The sequence below is a fragment of the Hevea brasiliensis genome, chromosome 14 (genome assembly GCF_030052815.1).
Source record: "Hevea brasiliensis isolate MT/VB/25A 57/8 chromosome 14, ASM3005281v1, whole genome shotgun sequence".
Classification (NCBI taxonomy): domain Eukaryota; kingdom Viridiplantae; phylum Streptophyta; class Magnoliopsida; order Malpighiales; family Euphorbiaceae; genus Hevea; species Hevea brasiliensis.
Genome location: NC_079506.1, coordinates 86,436,251 through 86,455,593, shown reverse-complemented (window position 1 = coordinate 86,455,593; position 19,343 = coordinate 86,436,251). Strand labels below are relative to the sequence as shown.

Here is a 19,343-nt window from a genome sequence, read left to right as displayed (position 1 = left end):
GCTAACCATCCTATTTTCCTTTCAGCATTCTCTTCGGTGGAAAGCAGGTTAATTACAAAAAGAATTACAGTATTCTTTATTTTCTTTACAACAATCATTACATTAGATAGAAGAGAGAAAATGAAGGTACCGTACAAAGTGCAGAGACTTTCGAGATATAATGCATAAGGCACCAAATGTATGTGCTGTGTTATCTTGTCTGTCAGTGATTTTGGGCCTGAAGTCCACAAACAGATGATGAAGACTCAACATTTTCATGCATTCTGTCATGACACCATTAAAATGTAGCTGACAACAAGATTTTGGGAGGCAGACCAGAGCATCATATTGTTGGGAAACAGAATAATACAAATGACCATGTAAACATGCACTGGCTCGTGAGAAGGAGAAGAAAGTGAACGTTTTAATAGATGATGACAAAAAAAAATCATAGGAGAAGAACAAAAGTAGGAATTAAAACATTGTTCGTATCAGCTAAAAATTTCAGAAACACAAAGTTTACAGTAACGGTCAAATATTATACATTTATCCTATACTACACGGAGCGATGGCTTCATTCCCTACTCCATGTCTCAATTATATCAAATCATAAATTCTGCAGACCTTAAAAGTAAGTAAATTTCATGTTCAATGTTCAGAGAGAAGATGATCTTCAACGGCATCACTACTGACTTTGAACCTAACAAAGATGAAACAAAAGAGTTATGATCTAAACCTTCAAGAATCTTTTTCCAGCAAAAACTATCAAAAGTCCAAACAATCTACACAACCAATATTTTTTATCACAAGCAACCAAATGTTACCAAAAAAAAAAAAATTAGAGCAGCAAATCCTATCTAGCAGCCATTTAGAACAGTAGACACCAACATATTTAAACACCCCAAGAAACCTTTCTAACGAAAAAATAGTACATAACGTTTCAACTGAAAACCTAATAAGATAATTTTTTTTTTTTTTTTTTAGATGCATTCTCAAGGAGGTATCCCAGGCCTTTACACATTTTGCTCAGCCCAGACTAATCCCCCTGCGCCAGCTTGTGGGTGCCTCGAAGGGCAGGATGGCTGGCCCCAGGTTTTAAAGCGCTCCATACACAACCCCTGGGTTCGAACCCGGGACGTTGCTTAAGGGAGGACGAGCCCCTACCGCTCGACCACACCCCTGGGGTTACCTAATAAGATAATTAATTCTTATGGTCATTATCAAAAAAAAAAATTTAGAACATAATATTTAACATTTGATAAATTAATCATTTAGAGTGGAGAAAGCGAATCCATATAGCTGACTCCAAATTTTTTGGATAAAGGCTTAGTTGAGTTGAATTGAATTTATAACATTTGATAGATTATCATTCAGCATCCTACAAAGACAAAGAATGTATGCAACAGACAAACAAAATGTCTTAAAAGGCACATTTCATTTAGCTTCTAATCAAATTGCCACTACCCCCACCCATCAACACAATGTAAAATAAGATAAACTTTGGGGGGGTGGAAGAGAGACAGGCTCAAGCCCCCTCCACACCCTGCCCCATATTTAGAGAATCTAGCTCTGCCACTACAGAAAATGAACTACCTATATTCACAAGGGAAGATGCTGCAAATATTTTTTTGGTTAATATTTACCCCATCGGGAGCTGGATGATATAGATGGCAACTAGCTTGTAGTTTATTTGCTCCATCAGAAATACAAGCCATGGCAGCAGGGGCTGATTACTTAAAAGTAAGGGCTTTTTACCATACAAGGGTAAGTTAAAAATAAAAATTACAAAAAATGGGTGCGGTATGAAAAATTTACGAGATCAGGGTGGGAAAAGTCAAGAGTCCTAAAAACGCTAGTGTCAGTAGCGTTTTAATGCTCAAAACGCTATCATTGATAGCGTTTTGTGCAAATTAAAAAAAAAAATAAAAAAAAAGCTGGACGCTACTATAAGTAGCGTCCAGCTTTGTTTTAATTTTTTTAATATTTTAAATAAAATATAAATATTATTTTAATAAATAATATTATAATAATTAATATTATATATTATAATATTTTTATTATAAAAAATTATTTTTTAATTTAAAATTAAATTAAATTTTAATTAAATAAAAAATATAAAATATTATTATAATAAAAAAAATTAAAAAAATTAAATGAAAACCTGGACGCTATTGTCAGTTTCTTATTTAATTTTTAATTATTTTATTTTTACATTTTAAATAAAAATATAAATATTATTTTAATAAATAATAGTATAATAATTAAAATCATATATTATAATTTTTTATTATAAAAAATTATTTTTCAATTTAAAATTAAATTAAAAAAATATAAAAAATTTGTAATGTAATTTAATTTTAATTTTTAATTTAATTTAATTTTTAATTGAAAAATAATTTTAATTTTTTATTTAATTAAAAATATTATTTTAATAAATAAAATCATAATATTTAATATTATACGTTATAATATTTTTATTATTATAAAATATTATTTTTTAATTTAAAATTAAATTAAAATTTAATAAAATAAATAATAAATAAAAAATAAATAAAAAGTTTAAGAAAAATTAGACGCTACTGTAAGTAGCGTCCAATTTTTCTTTTAATTTTTAATTATTTTATTTTATATTTTAAATAAAATATAAATATTATTTTAATAAATAAAATTATAATATTTAATAATATATATTATAATATTTTTATTATAAATATTATTTTTTAATTTAAAATTAAATTAAAATTTAATAAAATAAAAAATAAAAAAATAAATAAAAAATTTAAGAAAAATTGGACGGTACTATAGGTAGCGTCCAATTTTTCTTTTAATTTTTAATTATTTTATTTTATATTTTAAATAAAATATAAATATTATTTTAATAAATAAAATTATAATATTTAATAATATATATTATAATATTTTTATTATAAATATTATTTTTTAATTTAAAATTAAATTAAAATTTAATAAAATAAAATAATAAAATAATTAAAAATTAAAAGAAAAATTAGACGCTGCTTATAGTAGCGTCCGATTTTTCTTAAATTTTTTAATTATTTTTTTATTATTATAAAATATTTATTTTTTATTTATTTTTTTTTAATTTTTTATTTATTTTTTATTTTATTAAATTTTAATTTAATTTTAAATTAAAAAATAATATTTTATAATAATAAAAATATTATAACGTATAATATTAAATATTATGATTTTATTTATTAAAATAATATTTTTAATTAAATAAAAAATTAAAATTATTTTTCAATTAAAAATTAAATTAAATTAAAAATTAAAATTAAATTACATTACAAATTTTTTATATTTTTTTAATTTAATTTTAAATTAAAAAATAATTTTTTATAATAAAAAATTATAATATATGATTTTAATTATTATACTATTATTTATTAAAATAATATTTATATTTTTATTTAAAATGTAAAAATAAAATAATTAAAAATTAAATAAGAAACTGGACGCTACTTACAGTAGCGTCCAGGTTTTCATTTAATTTTTTTAAATTTTTTTATTATAATAATATTTTTATATTTTTTATTTAATTAAAATTTAATTTTAAATTAAAAAATAATTTTTTATAATAAAAATATTATAATATATAATATTTAATTATTATAATATTATTTATTAAAATAATATTTATATTTTATTTAAAATATTAAAAAAATTAAAACAAAGCTGGACGCTACTTATAGTAGCGTCCAGCGTTTTTTTTTTATTTTTTTTTTTAATTTGCACAAAACGCTATCAATGATAGCGTTTTGAGCATTAAAACGCTACTAACACTAGCGTTTTTAAGATTCTTGACTTTTTCCACCCTGATATCGTAAATTTTTCATATCGCACCCATTTTTTGTAATTTTTATTTTTAACTTACCCTTGTACGGTAAAAAGCCCTAAAAGTAAGCAGAATGATATAGGGTGTCACTACTCACTAGCAAAGAATCCATTTCATCAAAAGTTTGTCAAAAAAGTAAGATATTAATACAAGTTTTCTAAACAAGAAGTGCGCATTCTGTTCATGAAATCTTCAGGAAAACCTCTCAGTGAGCAATGAGCACATCAAGTTCACCCCATGCTATAATAATTATATCTGATTATATTTAAGGAAATAATATTTTGAATACTGAACAGCACCATCTTCTCAAGAAATTAGTACCACTTCACCCCATACATAAAATGCAAAAACTCCAATCACATTGGCCATGCCCAGCAAGAAGATCAATTTGACTGTAAAATGAAGTTAAGCAAGAACAAGCAGCGACTCTACTTCATCCCACCATCTTACAAATGAGGGGAACCATTTATTTTGCATTCCAAAACCATTATGATTCGCAATGCATATAACTCTCCATTCTCTAACAAAGCACGTCTGATACATTATAGATGGGGGAGAGGTTTTGGCGGGGGGTGGGGAGTATTCTTTGAGTAATTACATGTACACACATCTTTACCACTGAAGATGCTTCATTTTGTGGCTCACTATCCTTAATATTACACATACTATTGTAACAGTTGTTGCTCAATAATTGCACAACCGGCTTCAGCAAGCTGTTTTCAAAAGCTTGAACATAACCAGATTGTCATCATTTGTCCTTGTTTTCACCGCTAACCTAAACCTAAATATTGAGAATTGCATAGAAATATGTAACCCCCTGTCAAAAATCTCCCTCTGCATGGACAAAGTTTAATCTTTTTATAGAAGAAAATCATTCACTCATTGTTCGATTCTATATAATGACCTTGTAAGGGAGTTCTTCTCCCTATTCATTATAGCAGTGAATATGCAGATTACATATACCTATAATTAACTCGTACATAACTTTCTTCTCTCGATAAACAAAGCATATCTAAGACTCCTAAAATTGACAGGAATTATGCACTTAGTAGAGCCAATTTGCACAAACAAACACCAAACCTCCCCATGTCTTTTAAATGGGCCACATGGCAACTGAAAATCACCTCGTTTCTTCTATTTAATCAACTAAACTTTTACCTAAAAATAAAATTTCCCCAAAGGAAGGAAAAGAATTCGTTTAACTTCTAGAGCAGAGCAAAGAACCCAAATTACCATGAAGTATGAACAGGAAAAACAAAAACCAAACCCGTATCACATTCAAGAGTCGTCAAGCAACAGAAAGCTGTAAAATTCAAATAAAAATCAAGAGCTTCTTTTCACAAATTAAACAAACAACAAAATTTTAAATTTTGACGATAAACCAAATAATAGAAGCCCAAGAGAGAGAAACACAAAACAAGACAAAGTCAAATAACAAAATCCTAACAAAAATGTTACAAGAAGAGTCATGTATAAGTAAACGAAAACTGAAAGGAAGAGAAGCAACCTTTTTGGGAGAAACCAGCTCTCAGGGAACTGCACAAGCATCAGAGGAAGACCACGAGAAGCAATAGCTTGAAGCTGAATGAAGGCAAACATCTCTAAAAGTGTATAAACCCTAGTTCCCTAGAGTAAGAGGGAGGAACAAAGAAAGCTTCAATCTCGAAGCGAGGCGATTTGGGTTCAAGGAAAGTGAAGAGGAGGGTGGTTTTAGAGCAGAGAGAGAGTGGGGCAGGGCTTAAAAATCGCACGAAAGCGGAGGAAGCCAAGCAGTTTTGGGGACAATGGGGTGGTGGTGGGCGCTTTTTTTGCGTATCCGATGTCTTTCGTTGTCTGTTTGAATATGAAATGAACCCCCGGCCTCTCTCTTTCTTGTTATCTTCCTCTCGCGCGTCCTCCTCACGGACACCCTTTCTCCATTTTCTTCTTCTGCACAGATCATCTTTTTGACCACCACCAACTTCTTTACTCAGTTAAAAATTCTTGAACGAAAGCATGAAAAAATAAAATCTTCCAATAGAAAAAGAAAAAACTTTTTCTTTACCAAAGTTAGTAAATCTAACAGCAAGAAAACTTGTATCAAATCTAACGACAAAGAACTTGTAGCTTCACATGCATCTTACAGTTAATCAAGAATTGGGACTGAAAAAACATTGGTGAAAAAGTTGGTTATGATGCTGAGAAAATTGCATGGTTCTTCCGGCTATTTGGATTCATATTACTTTAAAGGCATAGCAGAATATTTGATGCAAGAAAGCAACCGGGAACACTGCTTTAAGGTGACAGATTAGGGGTGTCCCCTGTGTTTAACAAAAGGACATGTACGTATCTTTTTATGGGTGTCCTGTTAGTGACAAAAAGGATCCTCTTAGGGCTAATCATTTGAAAATTTGGGCCATAAGTCATAAGTATTCCTCATGCATGGATTTTTGTCAACATTTGCTAAGTGTAGTTGCAGTCATTTTGGAAGACAACTTAATTTCCATCTCGTCAAAATTTCTTGGTTTTAAACTACCATATATAGTAAGCATGAAGCAAGGAATAAAACTGCTTTCTACTTTCTACTTCTGGTACGAACATATATTTTTGTGTTTTCAATTCATGATGATTCATCCATTAAGAAAAATCCAATCAAACAATGTACAAAATCTGAACTTTAATTTGTATAGTATTAATAAATTCATTAATAATAATTAACTAAAGCTTAATTAAATTTAAAAAGCTTAAATAAATAGAAATAAATAAAAGATTGAATTTTAATTTATTTTCTATCATATTTAATTTTATTTTTATTTATAAATAATTTAATTAATTTAATTTCTGCAAATTTTAAATTCAACTAAATAGAAGGAATTTATGCACACCCAATGAATAAAAAATCACAAGTAGACTGCCCAATAAACGGCAAGAACTTTAATACAATAGAAAAAGATATATAGTCTATTTTTCATTAATGTTAAAGATGCTATTAAAAAATGCTTTTTAAAATATATTATAAGTATTAAAAATTTATTTGAAATTAAATTTAATATATTTTAATTATAAAACTTTAAAATAATTAAATAAAAATTTTAAACAATTTTTAATCATATTTAAAATAATATTTTGAAAAATAATTTTTTAATATTTGAATCACAATTCGAAATGAAATTTAATTTACTAATATTTAATTATTAAACTAAAAGTAAAGTATTAGAAAGGTTATAAAATACTCTCGGTATAGTACAAACGCAATTGTGAACTGTCCCACAAACTCAAAGTTTGCATTTAAATTGGACTCATATAAAAAATAATTTTATTATTATTAAAATAAAATTTATTAATTTGATGCAATTATTATCATTGTAATATCATCTATTTTTTAGTTATTTAATTTATATAAATATTTAAATTTAAAATTCAGCTAAAATTCATTGATTTTCCCATCATCTCATAACACAATAATAATAAAAAAAAAATAATTAAGGTCTATAGAATTCAAGGAATAAAAATTCAATAAAAATTAAATCTCCATTAGAATTTAAAAAAAAAAAAGTTTTTCTAATGGTGCAAATATACATCCATGAAAGTTCATTTAATACACACTATTTGTATAAAAAATTATAATTTGCAATTTATTAAATACTACCTCCCGTCTATTTTTATCTGTCATAATTGGATTTTACACAATAATTAAAAAATTATTGTATAACCTCATTTTTATAAAAATATACTAGTAATTGACTAAATTACCTTTTATTTCACACAATTATTTTTTTTACATAAATATTTATTATATTTAATAAAAATAAAGAATAAAATTAAAAAAAAATTAATACTTATAAATAAATTTTAAACAAAAAATTTAAAATAGCACAAATAAAAATGGACAAAGAGTATAATTTATATTTATTTAGCATATTTATTTAGCAAACAAAGAGCTAAAAAAGGCAGTTAATCAAGTAAGAGCGTAGGCTTTTGAAAAGTTATATAAAAAACTTGAAACTAAAGAAGGGGAAAAAGATATTTATAGATTAGCAAGGAGGAGAGAAAAGAAATGTCAAGATCTTAAACAAGTTAGGTGCATTAAGAATAAAGAAGGAAAAATATTGATGAAAGATGAAGACATTAAAGAAAGATTGAGAAATTATTTTGATGATCTCTTTAACAATAGTCAAAGTAGTAATAGCATGAATATAAACTACAGAGTAATAGAAAAGAATGTGAATTATACTAGAATGATTAGATCTTCAGAAGTAAAGAAAACACTTAAGAGAATGAAAGTGAATAAAGCATGTAGACACGATGGAATACCAATTGAAGTGTGGAAGTGTCTGGGAGATATGGGAGTGGCATGGTTAATTAAATTGTTTAATAAGATTATAAACTCAAAGAAAATGCTTGATGATTGGAGAATGAGTATTTTAGTACCTATTTTTAAAAATAAGGGAGACATACAGAGTTGCTCAAACTATAGAGGAATTAAACTCATGAGCCATACTATGAAGTTGTGGGAGAGAGTTGTGGAACATCGACTACATCACGACACTTCTATCTCTCCCAATCAATTTTGCTTCATGCCCGGTCGTTCAACTATAAAAGCGATCTTTCTCATTAGAAGCTTGATGGAGAAATATAGAGATGTAAAAAAAGATTTACATATGATTTTTATCGATTTGGAGAAGGTTTATGATAGTGTTCTAAGAGATATCTTATGGAAAGTATTAGAGTAAAAAAAGGTACTTATTAGTACATACAAGTATTAAAAGATATGTATGAAAAAGTAACTACTATTGTGCACACAGTGGGAGGAAACACAAGAGATTTTTCTATCTCAGTTGGATTACGCCAAGATTCAGCTGTAAGCCCTTACCTTTTTACATTAGTTCTAGATGAATTGACAAAATATATACAAGAAAGTATCCCTTGGTACATGATGTTTTCGGATGATATAGTTCTGATAGATGAGACGCGAGAAGGAGTCAATAGCTAGAGTTTTGGAGAAGGACTCTAGAGTTAAAGGACTTTAAGTTAAGTAGAACGAAGACAGAATACATGCATTGTAAGTTCAGTGAAGGCCAAACTAGTGATAGGAAAGGAGTTAGTTTGGATGGAGTGGTATTGTCTCAAAGTAATCACTTTAATTATATCGGCTCAATCCTTCAAGTAGATGGAGGATGTGAGGATGATGGTAGTCATAAGATTAAAGCCGAATGGTTGAAGTGGATATGTACTACAAGAGTTTTATGTGATCACAAGATTCTCAATAAGTTGAAAGGAAAATTTTACCATACAGCCATACGACCGGCCCTGTTATATGGTAGTGAATGTTGGGCAATGAAGGAGTTGTATATGTCTAAGATAAGAGTTGCATATGTCTAAAATAAGAGTTGCGAAAATGAGAATGTTAAGGTGGATGAGTGGCTATACAAGACTATATAAAGTCCGTAATGAGAGTATTAGAGAAAAGGTAGGAGTGGTACCAATTGAGGATAAGTTGAGAGAATGGAGATTGAGATAGTTTGGTTATGTGAAGCGTAGACATATGGAGACTCCAATTAGACAAGTAGAATACATTAGATTAGAGGATAGAAAGAAAAGAAATGATAGACCTAAACTGACTTGGAGGAAAGTAGTACAACATGATCTAGCAGCATTACACATTTATGAGGATTTAGCCCAAAATCATTTAGAGTAGAGAAAGATAATTCATATAACCGACTCTAATAAATTTTTGAGATAAATGTTGAGTTGAGTTAACATATTTTTCATATAATTTATTATTAAAATTGTAATTTTTCATATAAATGAAATATATTAACTAAATTTTAATGAATGTGCATTTGTATTCATTAGAAAATCTGGAAGAAAAAAAAAAACTGTATGATGTGATGAAGTAGAGAGTTAATAAGTTATTCTGCTACCCACCATAACCAGCATTAAAGAATAATTAAATATTGTTGAGTTCATAACATTACAACGCCATGGCCCATGGATTTTGGAACGTTGTAAAGTTGGCGTGGCGACAGAAAGCTTGAGTCCAAGTAGTCGGGCCTAAGAGGGGAAAATCCAAAGGCCGGTTCACGACGCTGGTTAATGCTATGCTTTGGTAGCTATTTAATTTAAATTAATTATTAAGTATTATAGAAAGAAATTATATTAAATTCAAACCAATTTGTGAATGGTGGATTATTTTAAATTCAAAAATTATTTTTATAAATTTAATTTTTTTATCAAAATTAAATTAATTGAATCAATTCAAGTGAATTAATTTCAAATTATATCATTTAAGTTGTTGAATTGACCTTCAATTAAACACCAATTTTACGAGTTATTTAAATTTAAATTATTTTAATTTTTATAAATTAAAAATCAATTATTTATCATTAAATTTAATTGATAGATCGAATTGAAATTTACCACCACTAATATCAATGCTTCTAATAAGTTTTTCCCAATTTAAATTGGCATGTGATGAAAGTATGATGGTGTATGTTCATTTTATCATATGCACATTCATACCAAAGCCCAACATAATGGCATATAATAAAAAATTAAAGGAGTAGAAATTCGAACTTAACTCTATCAAATGAAGTCTCATTTGACTTTTGATAATATAAAGAGGAGTAATATCTAATATGATTAATAATTTATTAATTATATTTATACTCAATATGGCCTAGATCGATTATTAAGCTTTAATGGCATAAATTTATAAATTGTACAAAACTTGTAAGTTTTTCATAGGGAGAAAAGTGCATGCATGAATCAAAAAGTGCAGAACATATTAGAAAGTGGGGGTAAAGTAAGGACCTTAGCCCATTTGGAAAGCAAGTGAAACAATGGCACATGAATGAGAATTCAGAACTCAATGCCCACTTTGTTTTTCCATATCCTCAAATAGAATCCTTTTCTTCTTTCTCCTTCTTCTTTTTTTTATTATTTAATTCCCTTTTCTATTAAGAGATCTATATGGCCTTTGACAACAATAGGATAACTCACCATTTTTATACGCTGATAAAATCAATTAAAAATAAAAATTATCATTTTTTTTCTTTTTCTTTTTTAGAGATATATTCACTGTAAATCACTTTTCAAAATAATATAAATTTTAAATTTCTCAAATTACATAATTTTTTATGAGGGTATTATTATTATTATTATTATTATTATTAAAAAAATAAATTTAATATTATAAATATAAATATTGATATTCAAAATTTGAAAGTGATTAACCAATCTCTCATAGAAAAACCACCTAATAAAAAAGTAATTACATGCTATAGAAGTAATAAATCATTAAAATTTAGGGCAAAGTATAAAATGTAAATTATATTTTAAACCATTTTTATGTAAGTAGATCAATCATAAATTTTAATAAATTAATTGTTGGATTATATAGTCCAAGAAAATAGAAAAATTAAAGAGTGAATATAAGTGGATTGATTGTAACATTAATTTAACTAGTTATTTTTATATATAAAACAATTAAATTATTTGTATAAACTCAAATTAAAAATAAACTAATGCAGTAAGTTTCTTAAAAAAAAAAAAATCCAATATCACTTTAATAGCCCCTTTAGCAAATATTAAAATTGTTAGGATATTTTGAATTTTTTTTTTAACTAAAAAACTTATTTACAGAATATTGATTTATCAAATGCTAAATTATAAGACATTAAGTGAAAATTACCAAAACTATAGGACACTTGTTTTTTTTTACACTTTAAATTTGACTAATTTTTATAGTTCATCTCTGAGTTTTACCTTGTGTTTTACTTTTATCTCTTAATATTAATTTATTATTAAAAAATCCTTAAACTTTAATCTTATTTAACAAAAAAATCCCTCTAAACAATAATAACAAGTTTCGATATTAAAAAATTCCTTTAAATTATGGTGTGACATTTACAAATGCAGTTTCAACACTTTCTAATAAATGATAAATCTTTTTTTTTTTCAAGAAGAATATATAAAAACAGAAATGGAACATGAAACAAATTAAATATGGTGATTAAAATAACTTATTTTGAATTGTGAATAATTTGAATTTTTTTTATCGTTTGTTTAAAATATACCTTCAAGGCTTTTGGCTTATATTTTAGAGAGTTTTGATTGAGTCATTTGGATTAACTTATTGAGTCATTACATATATTGATAAATAAAAAAGATTTTAAGATAATTTTGGATTGATCAAATTAACTTAAACGTATCAATTTCAATTCGAATAATTTAAATCATGAAATTGACTCTTGATTCAATATTCATTTTTAAGCATCATTTCAAATTTTATGCAAATTAAAATGAATTGCAAGTAACTTTATGTCTAGCAAATTAAAACTAAATTGATAAATCAAATGATGTTCAGTAAAAATTTTATATATTTTGTAGTCTTTATTATGATAGTTCTCACAATGTGAAAAGATCAATCGCCATTAAGCATTTACAAAATAAGTCAAGCCAATTATATGACTATAAGATTGTTTGGCTTAACTTATAAATATTAACATAGAGCATAAAAGCTAATATAAGTTTATAAGTTTTTAAAATAAAAAAAAAATAATGTGTTTGATTAAAATGCTTATAAGTAGACGATAAATAATTGACAAATTAAATAAAAATAATTTATAAATATATTTATTATTAAAATTATTAAAAATAATATTAAATAAAATATATGATGGAAATTAAAAAAAATTAAATAAAAATAATATGATAAATATTTAATCAAATTGACTTATAAACATATAAACTGTAAGTATCAAAATAAAAAATTGATCTTCTAGTGTATTATTTTTTTAGTTTATAAATGTAAATAATGTTATAAATAAATAAGTAAATCCATTTATAGAGTTTATAAATTAATATAATCACTCTTTATATTTCACTTTAAATTTAACAAAAAATTCAATCAAAATTATCTAATAGGTTAGAAGATAAAGATAGTAGTTTTGTATTAATTAAAGTTTAATTTTACAGAAAAAAAATCATTAAGAGTAATGATTATCAAGTTGATATAAAAGAAGCGTATTCTTAAGATTATTTAAGTTTGTGTAAAATAACGTAAAAAATATTTATGTTATAAATAAATAAACCAAAATTTGAATGTTCAAATTTTTTAACCAAAATATAACCAAAAGCCTTGACATTTCAAAAGGTCGCATCGCATGCATAGAAAACCTCAAAAACGGCGTCATATAATCCTAAACGGCTATGCCGCCCAAATATATAAGGTAAATTATAATAAAATTTGTAATTTAGAGTCTATTTATTTGAAAAATATTTTTTTAAAATATTTTTTATATTTTATAACGTTTTAGGTGTTAGAAAAATGAATTAATAAAAAATATTTTACTATCCAATTAAGTTTTTTTTTTTTTTTATAACGAAAGATATTTCTCAAATTTTGATAATTTTATTAAAATTAAAAATATTTTTATATAAAATAAATATATATTATTAATTTAATATTACAATTAAATAATAAAAAATATTTTCATAAATTTTTTTTTCAAAGAATAATTTTTATAGAAAATATTTTTCATGTATATATTATTTTTGATAAAACAAACAAAATCTTAGCCTTTATATTTTTAAAATAAAGAAATTATCTCTAAAATTTGACAAACCCTATAATTTAGCCAATTCATTAATTTTTCATCTAATTAACCGTTAACTAAATTAAAATAATTAAAATACTTTTAACTCTTTATATTTTTCAATTGAACGATTTATTTTTTTAGATTTTATATTATAAATAAAATAATCAATTAATTTAAACTTTATAAACAAATTAAATAGTATCTTGATTTAAACTACTTTGTGTATGATACAAAATCTCATGGATTAAATTTTTTAAGTTAAAAAATATATAAAATTAAGGGTATTTTAATTATTTTTATTATAATTAATAATAAATTAAATTAAAAAAATTAGACAAAGAGACTAGAATATAGATTTTACTAAAATTTATAAATTAAATTATTTAATTTTAAAAATATAAAAATTAAGTTGTAAATCTAAATTTATATTATTCAAATCCATGGACAAATACCATGTCACCCTTGCATGCTAAATTTAACATAATTACAAATTCTAAGGTTAGTAATAAAAAAAATATTTCGTCAAAAAAATATTAAATTTGGAAATTATTATTATTATTATTATTATTATCATTATTATTATTATTATATAAAAGCTTATTTTACTGGGAATTAGAGCAAGTAGAGTCTCCATTTTGGGTCCAATTAAAAATAATTATATTCTAAATTGTCTAGTATTAATTATATAATAATAATGAAAATGATATCTTTTTAAATTGGACCAAACAATTATTCCTTCAAAGAAAGGCTTGTGACCAACTAATAGACTTTAAAGTCATTAAAAAAATTTAAAAAATAATAATAAACACATAGCCTTTGTAAGCAGCAATAATAATTTCATTCATCATTGTGGGTCACAAGTTCATATATATATATATATATATATATATATATATATATATATATATATATATATATATATATATAAACTGATTTAATTAAAAAACCCAACAATAATAAAATAATATTTGGGACCTCTTAATTTTCACTATCTCAATATAGCTTTTGACTATTTTCTCTTAGGTAGCAATTAGACACTTTTAAATTAAATTAAAAGTACCAAAAATAAGAATTTCCAAATAAACTTTTAAAGTTTATTTTTTAAAACTAAAAAATTTTTTATGTCCATTTTATGCTTTACAGAAAATTAATTTTTTTAAAGTTCATGATTATTTTTTTTAATAATATCTTTTTTAATTATCGAACCTAAATTTTCTCCTTAGAAACGCAGTGGACTTACCACTGCACTCAATATTTATTAATAAACTTCTAAAATTAATTAATTGGATGTAAAGAGCAATTTATACAAATTCAAGACAAGAAATCAACCCATCTTGAATTTCTTTCCCAAATTCAACCTAACTCACCTGCTTCATCAAATTTCTATTTTTGATCTAAGTTTTTTAGGTGAGCAAATAATTGTTGAATAATTGCAACTATATTTATATCCAATAAATACATGCTAAGCTGCATAATTTGTGGGGCTACGTTAAAGCTTAATAATTTATTGCTAACATACAAAAATATGTTAGATCACCACTTGTAGCTCAGGAATTCAAATGCTAGTTACTATTAATTTAATATTTGTGTTTCAATTGAAATTCTTAAACTTATTTCATATTTATTTAAAATATTGCTTTAACTATTAATTAGAGATTTAATTTTTTTTTGATATATTGAATATTTTTTATGTTCATTCTACAATTCACAAAAGACTAAATATTACCACTTTATGATTTTATTAAAATACATAAATTTATGAAAAAAAAAATTTAATCATGTTCAATTAAATTATTTCAAAATAAAATAAAAAAAACATAAATAATGCATCATTTATTTTTTGGATAAGATGGAATAAGTTATGTTTAAATTATAAATTGCCTAAATATGAGTGAAAAAAAAGGGTGTGATTACTATAATCTTAATTTTACACAAGAATGAATTTAAAAATTTTTAAATTATTTATTTATATTTAAATTTATTTACTTAAATTTATTTAAATTATAAAGTATCGAAGTTCTAATTCTCAAATGTCCTGCTACTCTAGTTGTCGAAACAATAATTTTCCACAACCAAACCTGAGAATTTCCAAAATTCCCACTCTGAGTTTGCAGTAATTCTTCATTTCCAAAAACAGTCAAACCCATCTCCAATTGCTCCAAAACTTGCTCAAAACATGCCAGCACATACCCATCATGTTCATAATCTCAATTTAACCCACAAAAGTCACATGCATCTTCAAAACATATAAAATTTACAATTTTCTCAAAACTTCCTCCAAACACAAAACTATTGAAAAACAATTTCCTAATCATAGAGATTTAAAACCACTAATTTTTGAAAATTATTAATATCAAGTTTGTGACTCAGAAAACCCATTCTATTATGCATGAATGTCCAAATTAGAACCATCCCATGTTACATTCAAACATTTATCACTTAACATTAACCCTTAACCTGTAAAATTTTTCTCATTTGTTAAAGAACTTTACCAGTTTTTCGCTTGCCTTGGCCTATTTATACTCACCTCAGCCGCATATCTCCCTCCTCCTTCATTCCTCGACGCTATCGCATACTCATCCTTCATTCCTCCATGCCCACTGCATGCCATTGCACACCCATCCTTTAATCCCTCTCATTCAAAACACAGAGTTATTTAGTGGAAGTACTCAGATTACATCTTCAGTCCCTGTTTCTCGTTATTCTTCTTCTTCTTCTTTCATTTGGTTTGTTCGATTCGTTTGATTGTTGGGTTTGTTCGATTTGTTTGATTGTTGGATTGTCAAAATCTAGGTTTTTTTGGGTTCATTTGATTGTTGGATTTTTTCTTTTGGTTAATATGGAATTTTTTTTTTTTTGAATTGAATGTTGAATGGGAGATGGATTTTGAACTCTGTAAAGATGGGAAAGAAAGAAATGAAATCTAGCAGAAGCGAATCGATTTAGTTCTTTAAAAAATATAATTTGGTAGTTCGATTTAGTTCAGAACCGAATCGATCGATTGCTCACTCCTACTCCATTCTAACCTTTCCAACACTACATGTAACAGCGTAAAACTCTTTTCACATCGACCTCTCATCCCCAAAACCCTAGGTTTTTACCAATATTCCAATGCACGATAGGAATTTCGACAACAGAAACTTAGCGATGTTACAATATCACTCTAAAATAAAAACTATATCCTCATTAGGGCTCAAAAATTGGTCCTTGAGCTTTCTTAGTACTTTTATTAAGCAAACTATAATAAGAGTTAAAATCATCAAGGCAAATGTACTTGATTTATTAGACATTTTTTTTTTAAAATATTTGCAATTAGGGTATTCTCAAGATAGTTTTTGCATAATGACATTAAGTCTTTTCAGGAAATTTTAAGGGCATACTGCCTTCATAGTTGCTAGATTTGTTACATCACCTTTAGTTTCGCAATCCGATTCGTGTGTCCCAATTCGTGGGACGTTTGTATTCCAATTCATTGGGGAACACGATCTAATTCGCCAAAATGAGCGAACCATAAACCAACAAAAAATTATAGGGAAAGATGGCGAGGATTTAAGGAGGATGAGAATAGAAAGAAGAGGGAAGAGGAGGTGGAGCCGAGAAGAAGATGAAGCAACAGCAAATCAGAAAAATTACAGATAAAATGGCGAGATCAAAGTAGGAGGAGAAACCCAGAAAAAGAACAGAGTAGTTGAACCAGACGATGTCGAAACCAAGAAAAAGTAAAAATGTAAAGAGAGAAAGGAACCAACCTTTCAATTGCCCCTTTTAATTATTAAACTATAACTGTAATTACTTAAAATGCTACTTTAATATTTATAATTAATAAGGATATATATTTCTATAGTTCTTTAATCACTGTAGAATGTTAATTTCTTTTTAATTTTTATTTTACTTTTCTAAAATTAATTTTTTTTACCATTTTATTTTTTAAGAATGAAATTTATTATTAAATTTCATTTTTTTTGTCAAATTTAATCATTAAACTAACTTATTTAGCTATTGAACTTTTAAAATTATTAAAATTAATTAAAAAATATACAAAGTATGAGATTGTAAATAATAAAAATAAAAAAATAAAAAAATTATTAATTTTCACTCAAAGACATTATTTAAAATTTAAATGTACTATGTCCTAAAAGAGGGAACCAATTATACCTACCCCAAAGTACCTAAAATATTACCAAGGACCATGTTGCGTTCTCATTCTTGTACCACGACCCGGTGCACACCGGGTTCCAAGTAATTACAACTTCCTCACATTAATTGTGGTGCTTTCAAGGTAAATAATCCCAAAGTGCTCAACAATAAAGTAAACCTTCCCCTCATATCTGTTATGTGTGGTTAAATCTTGCTCCTCTGAAGGTTGCACTATTAACTTGGCTAGCTTGCGGGCAACATCTCCCTGTTAGGGATTGGCTATTCAGTATTGGATTGGCAAGTATAGCGCATAATTTTTGCCCCTTCTGTGGGACTTTTGGTGAAACCGCTAATCATGTGCTCCTTCATTGTTCTTTTTCCATGAAAATTTGGAACTTCTTCATTTCTTGGTGGGGTGTAAATTTTTGCATGCCTAAAAATGTCTCTTCACTTTTTGTTCAATGGAAAGCTCTAGCATCTGGGAAATTTTAGATGAACTTTTGGGTCTATCTTTTTTTTGCAACACTATGGTCTATCTGGCTACTTAGAAATGATGTTATTTTTAATAGATCACATCCTTGTCACATTTCTCTTTGTTGCACAATATTTTTTTGGGTATCAATTTGGATGCAAAATCTGAAAGGAGACTTTTTACTTGGGCCTCCAATTAGTTCATGGAGTTGAAGGTATCAAGAAATGGGTGAACAAGAAAACTCAAGACCTCCTCTATTTTGGTCTGCCCCTCCAAACAATTCCTACAAATGGAATACAGGTGGTTCTGCTATTGGGAATCCAGGCCAAGGAGAGATAGGTGGAGTCCTCCAGGATTCTGATGGAAACAGTAAGTGTTTATTCTCTTGTCCCATTGGTTCTATCAATTCAAGTGAATCTGAACTACTTGCTATTCATAAAGCTTTGTCAATTTCGGCTAAGAACCTCCCTTATTTGCTGCACTCCGATCAAGTGATTTTGGTAACGGATTCAAAGATCGTTCTTTCATGGATTTCAGGTTCCTCTGTGGGCTCTTGGTGCTTGAACAAAAGGTAAATTGAAATGGTTAATTTCAGGTCTTCTCTGCCCAATGTCTCTTTTATTCACACTCTTCGGGAAGCAAATCATCTCGTTGATCACTTACCAAAGGAGGGTAATTCAAGGTCTCAGGATTTTGTCGCTTTCCTCTAATGGCTCTTTGTTGGCTCTGTGGTCTGATTTTCCTTTGGGTTTTTTTTCTTTTTAATGTAATTGTATGCTTTTGGGTGTTTCTTGCCTCTGAAGTACACTTTTGTTCTTGATTGTGGTCTGTGTGATTATTTTAGCTTGGTTTTGTCATGGTTTGGGCAATTTTATTGTTCTTACTTTAGGCCTTAGTTGTCCTGTTGTTGAATTTTGTGTTCTTTTATGTGTATCGTTCCTCCAGGTTTTTTCAATTAGCTTGTATCATTCAAGGTTGGGTGTACCTAGGTAGGTTTGCTGATCTGGATCTAGCTAGACGTTTCAAGCTAAATTTTTCCTCGATTTTATTTTATTAATAAAAATTTGGCTTATAAAAAAAATAATAAATAATAAAGTAAAGCTTGATTGATAAGGTAGTTGATTTCTCATCCTTACAAACTTGACTAACTTGATAATAAATTAATTATTTTTTGATGTACTTGGAGATTATTGAAAAAAAAAAACGTAATATAAAAATAACCATCAAACATTAAAGCATCAAATTGTAAAGATATCTACAGAATTTCCACTCCAATTCCCAACCAATATACTTGTAAAACCGTACTTATTTCCAAAAC

The 19,343-nt window shown here is 26.5% G+C and overlaps 1 long non-coding RNA gene across 1 annotated transcript; it reads right to left on the bottom strand.

The window, feature by feature from the left end:
* Nucleotides 1–453: 453 nt before the first annotated feature.
* Nucleotides 454–6,080, bottom strand: LOC110668590 (uncharacterized). The gene is made up of 2 exons (XR_002497563.2): nucleotides 5,343–6,080; nucleotides 454–679 (listed from the first exon to the last, which is right to left on the bottom strand). It is a non-coding gene; the product is annotated as an uncharacterized LOC110668590 (long non-coding RNA).
* Between the last annotated feature and the right edge of the window lie 13,263 nt (nucleotides 6,081–19,343).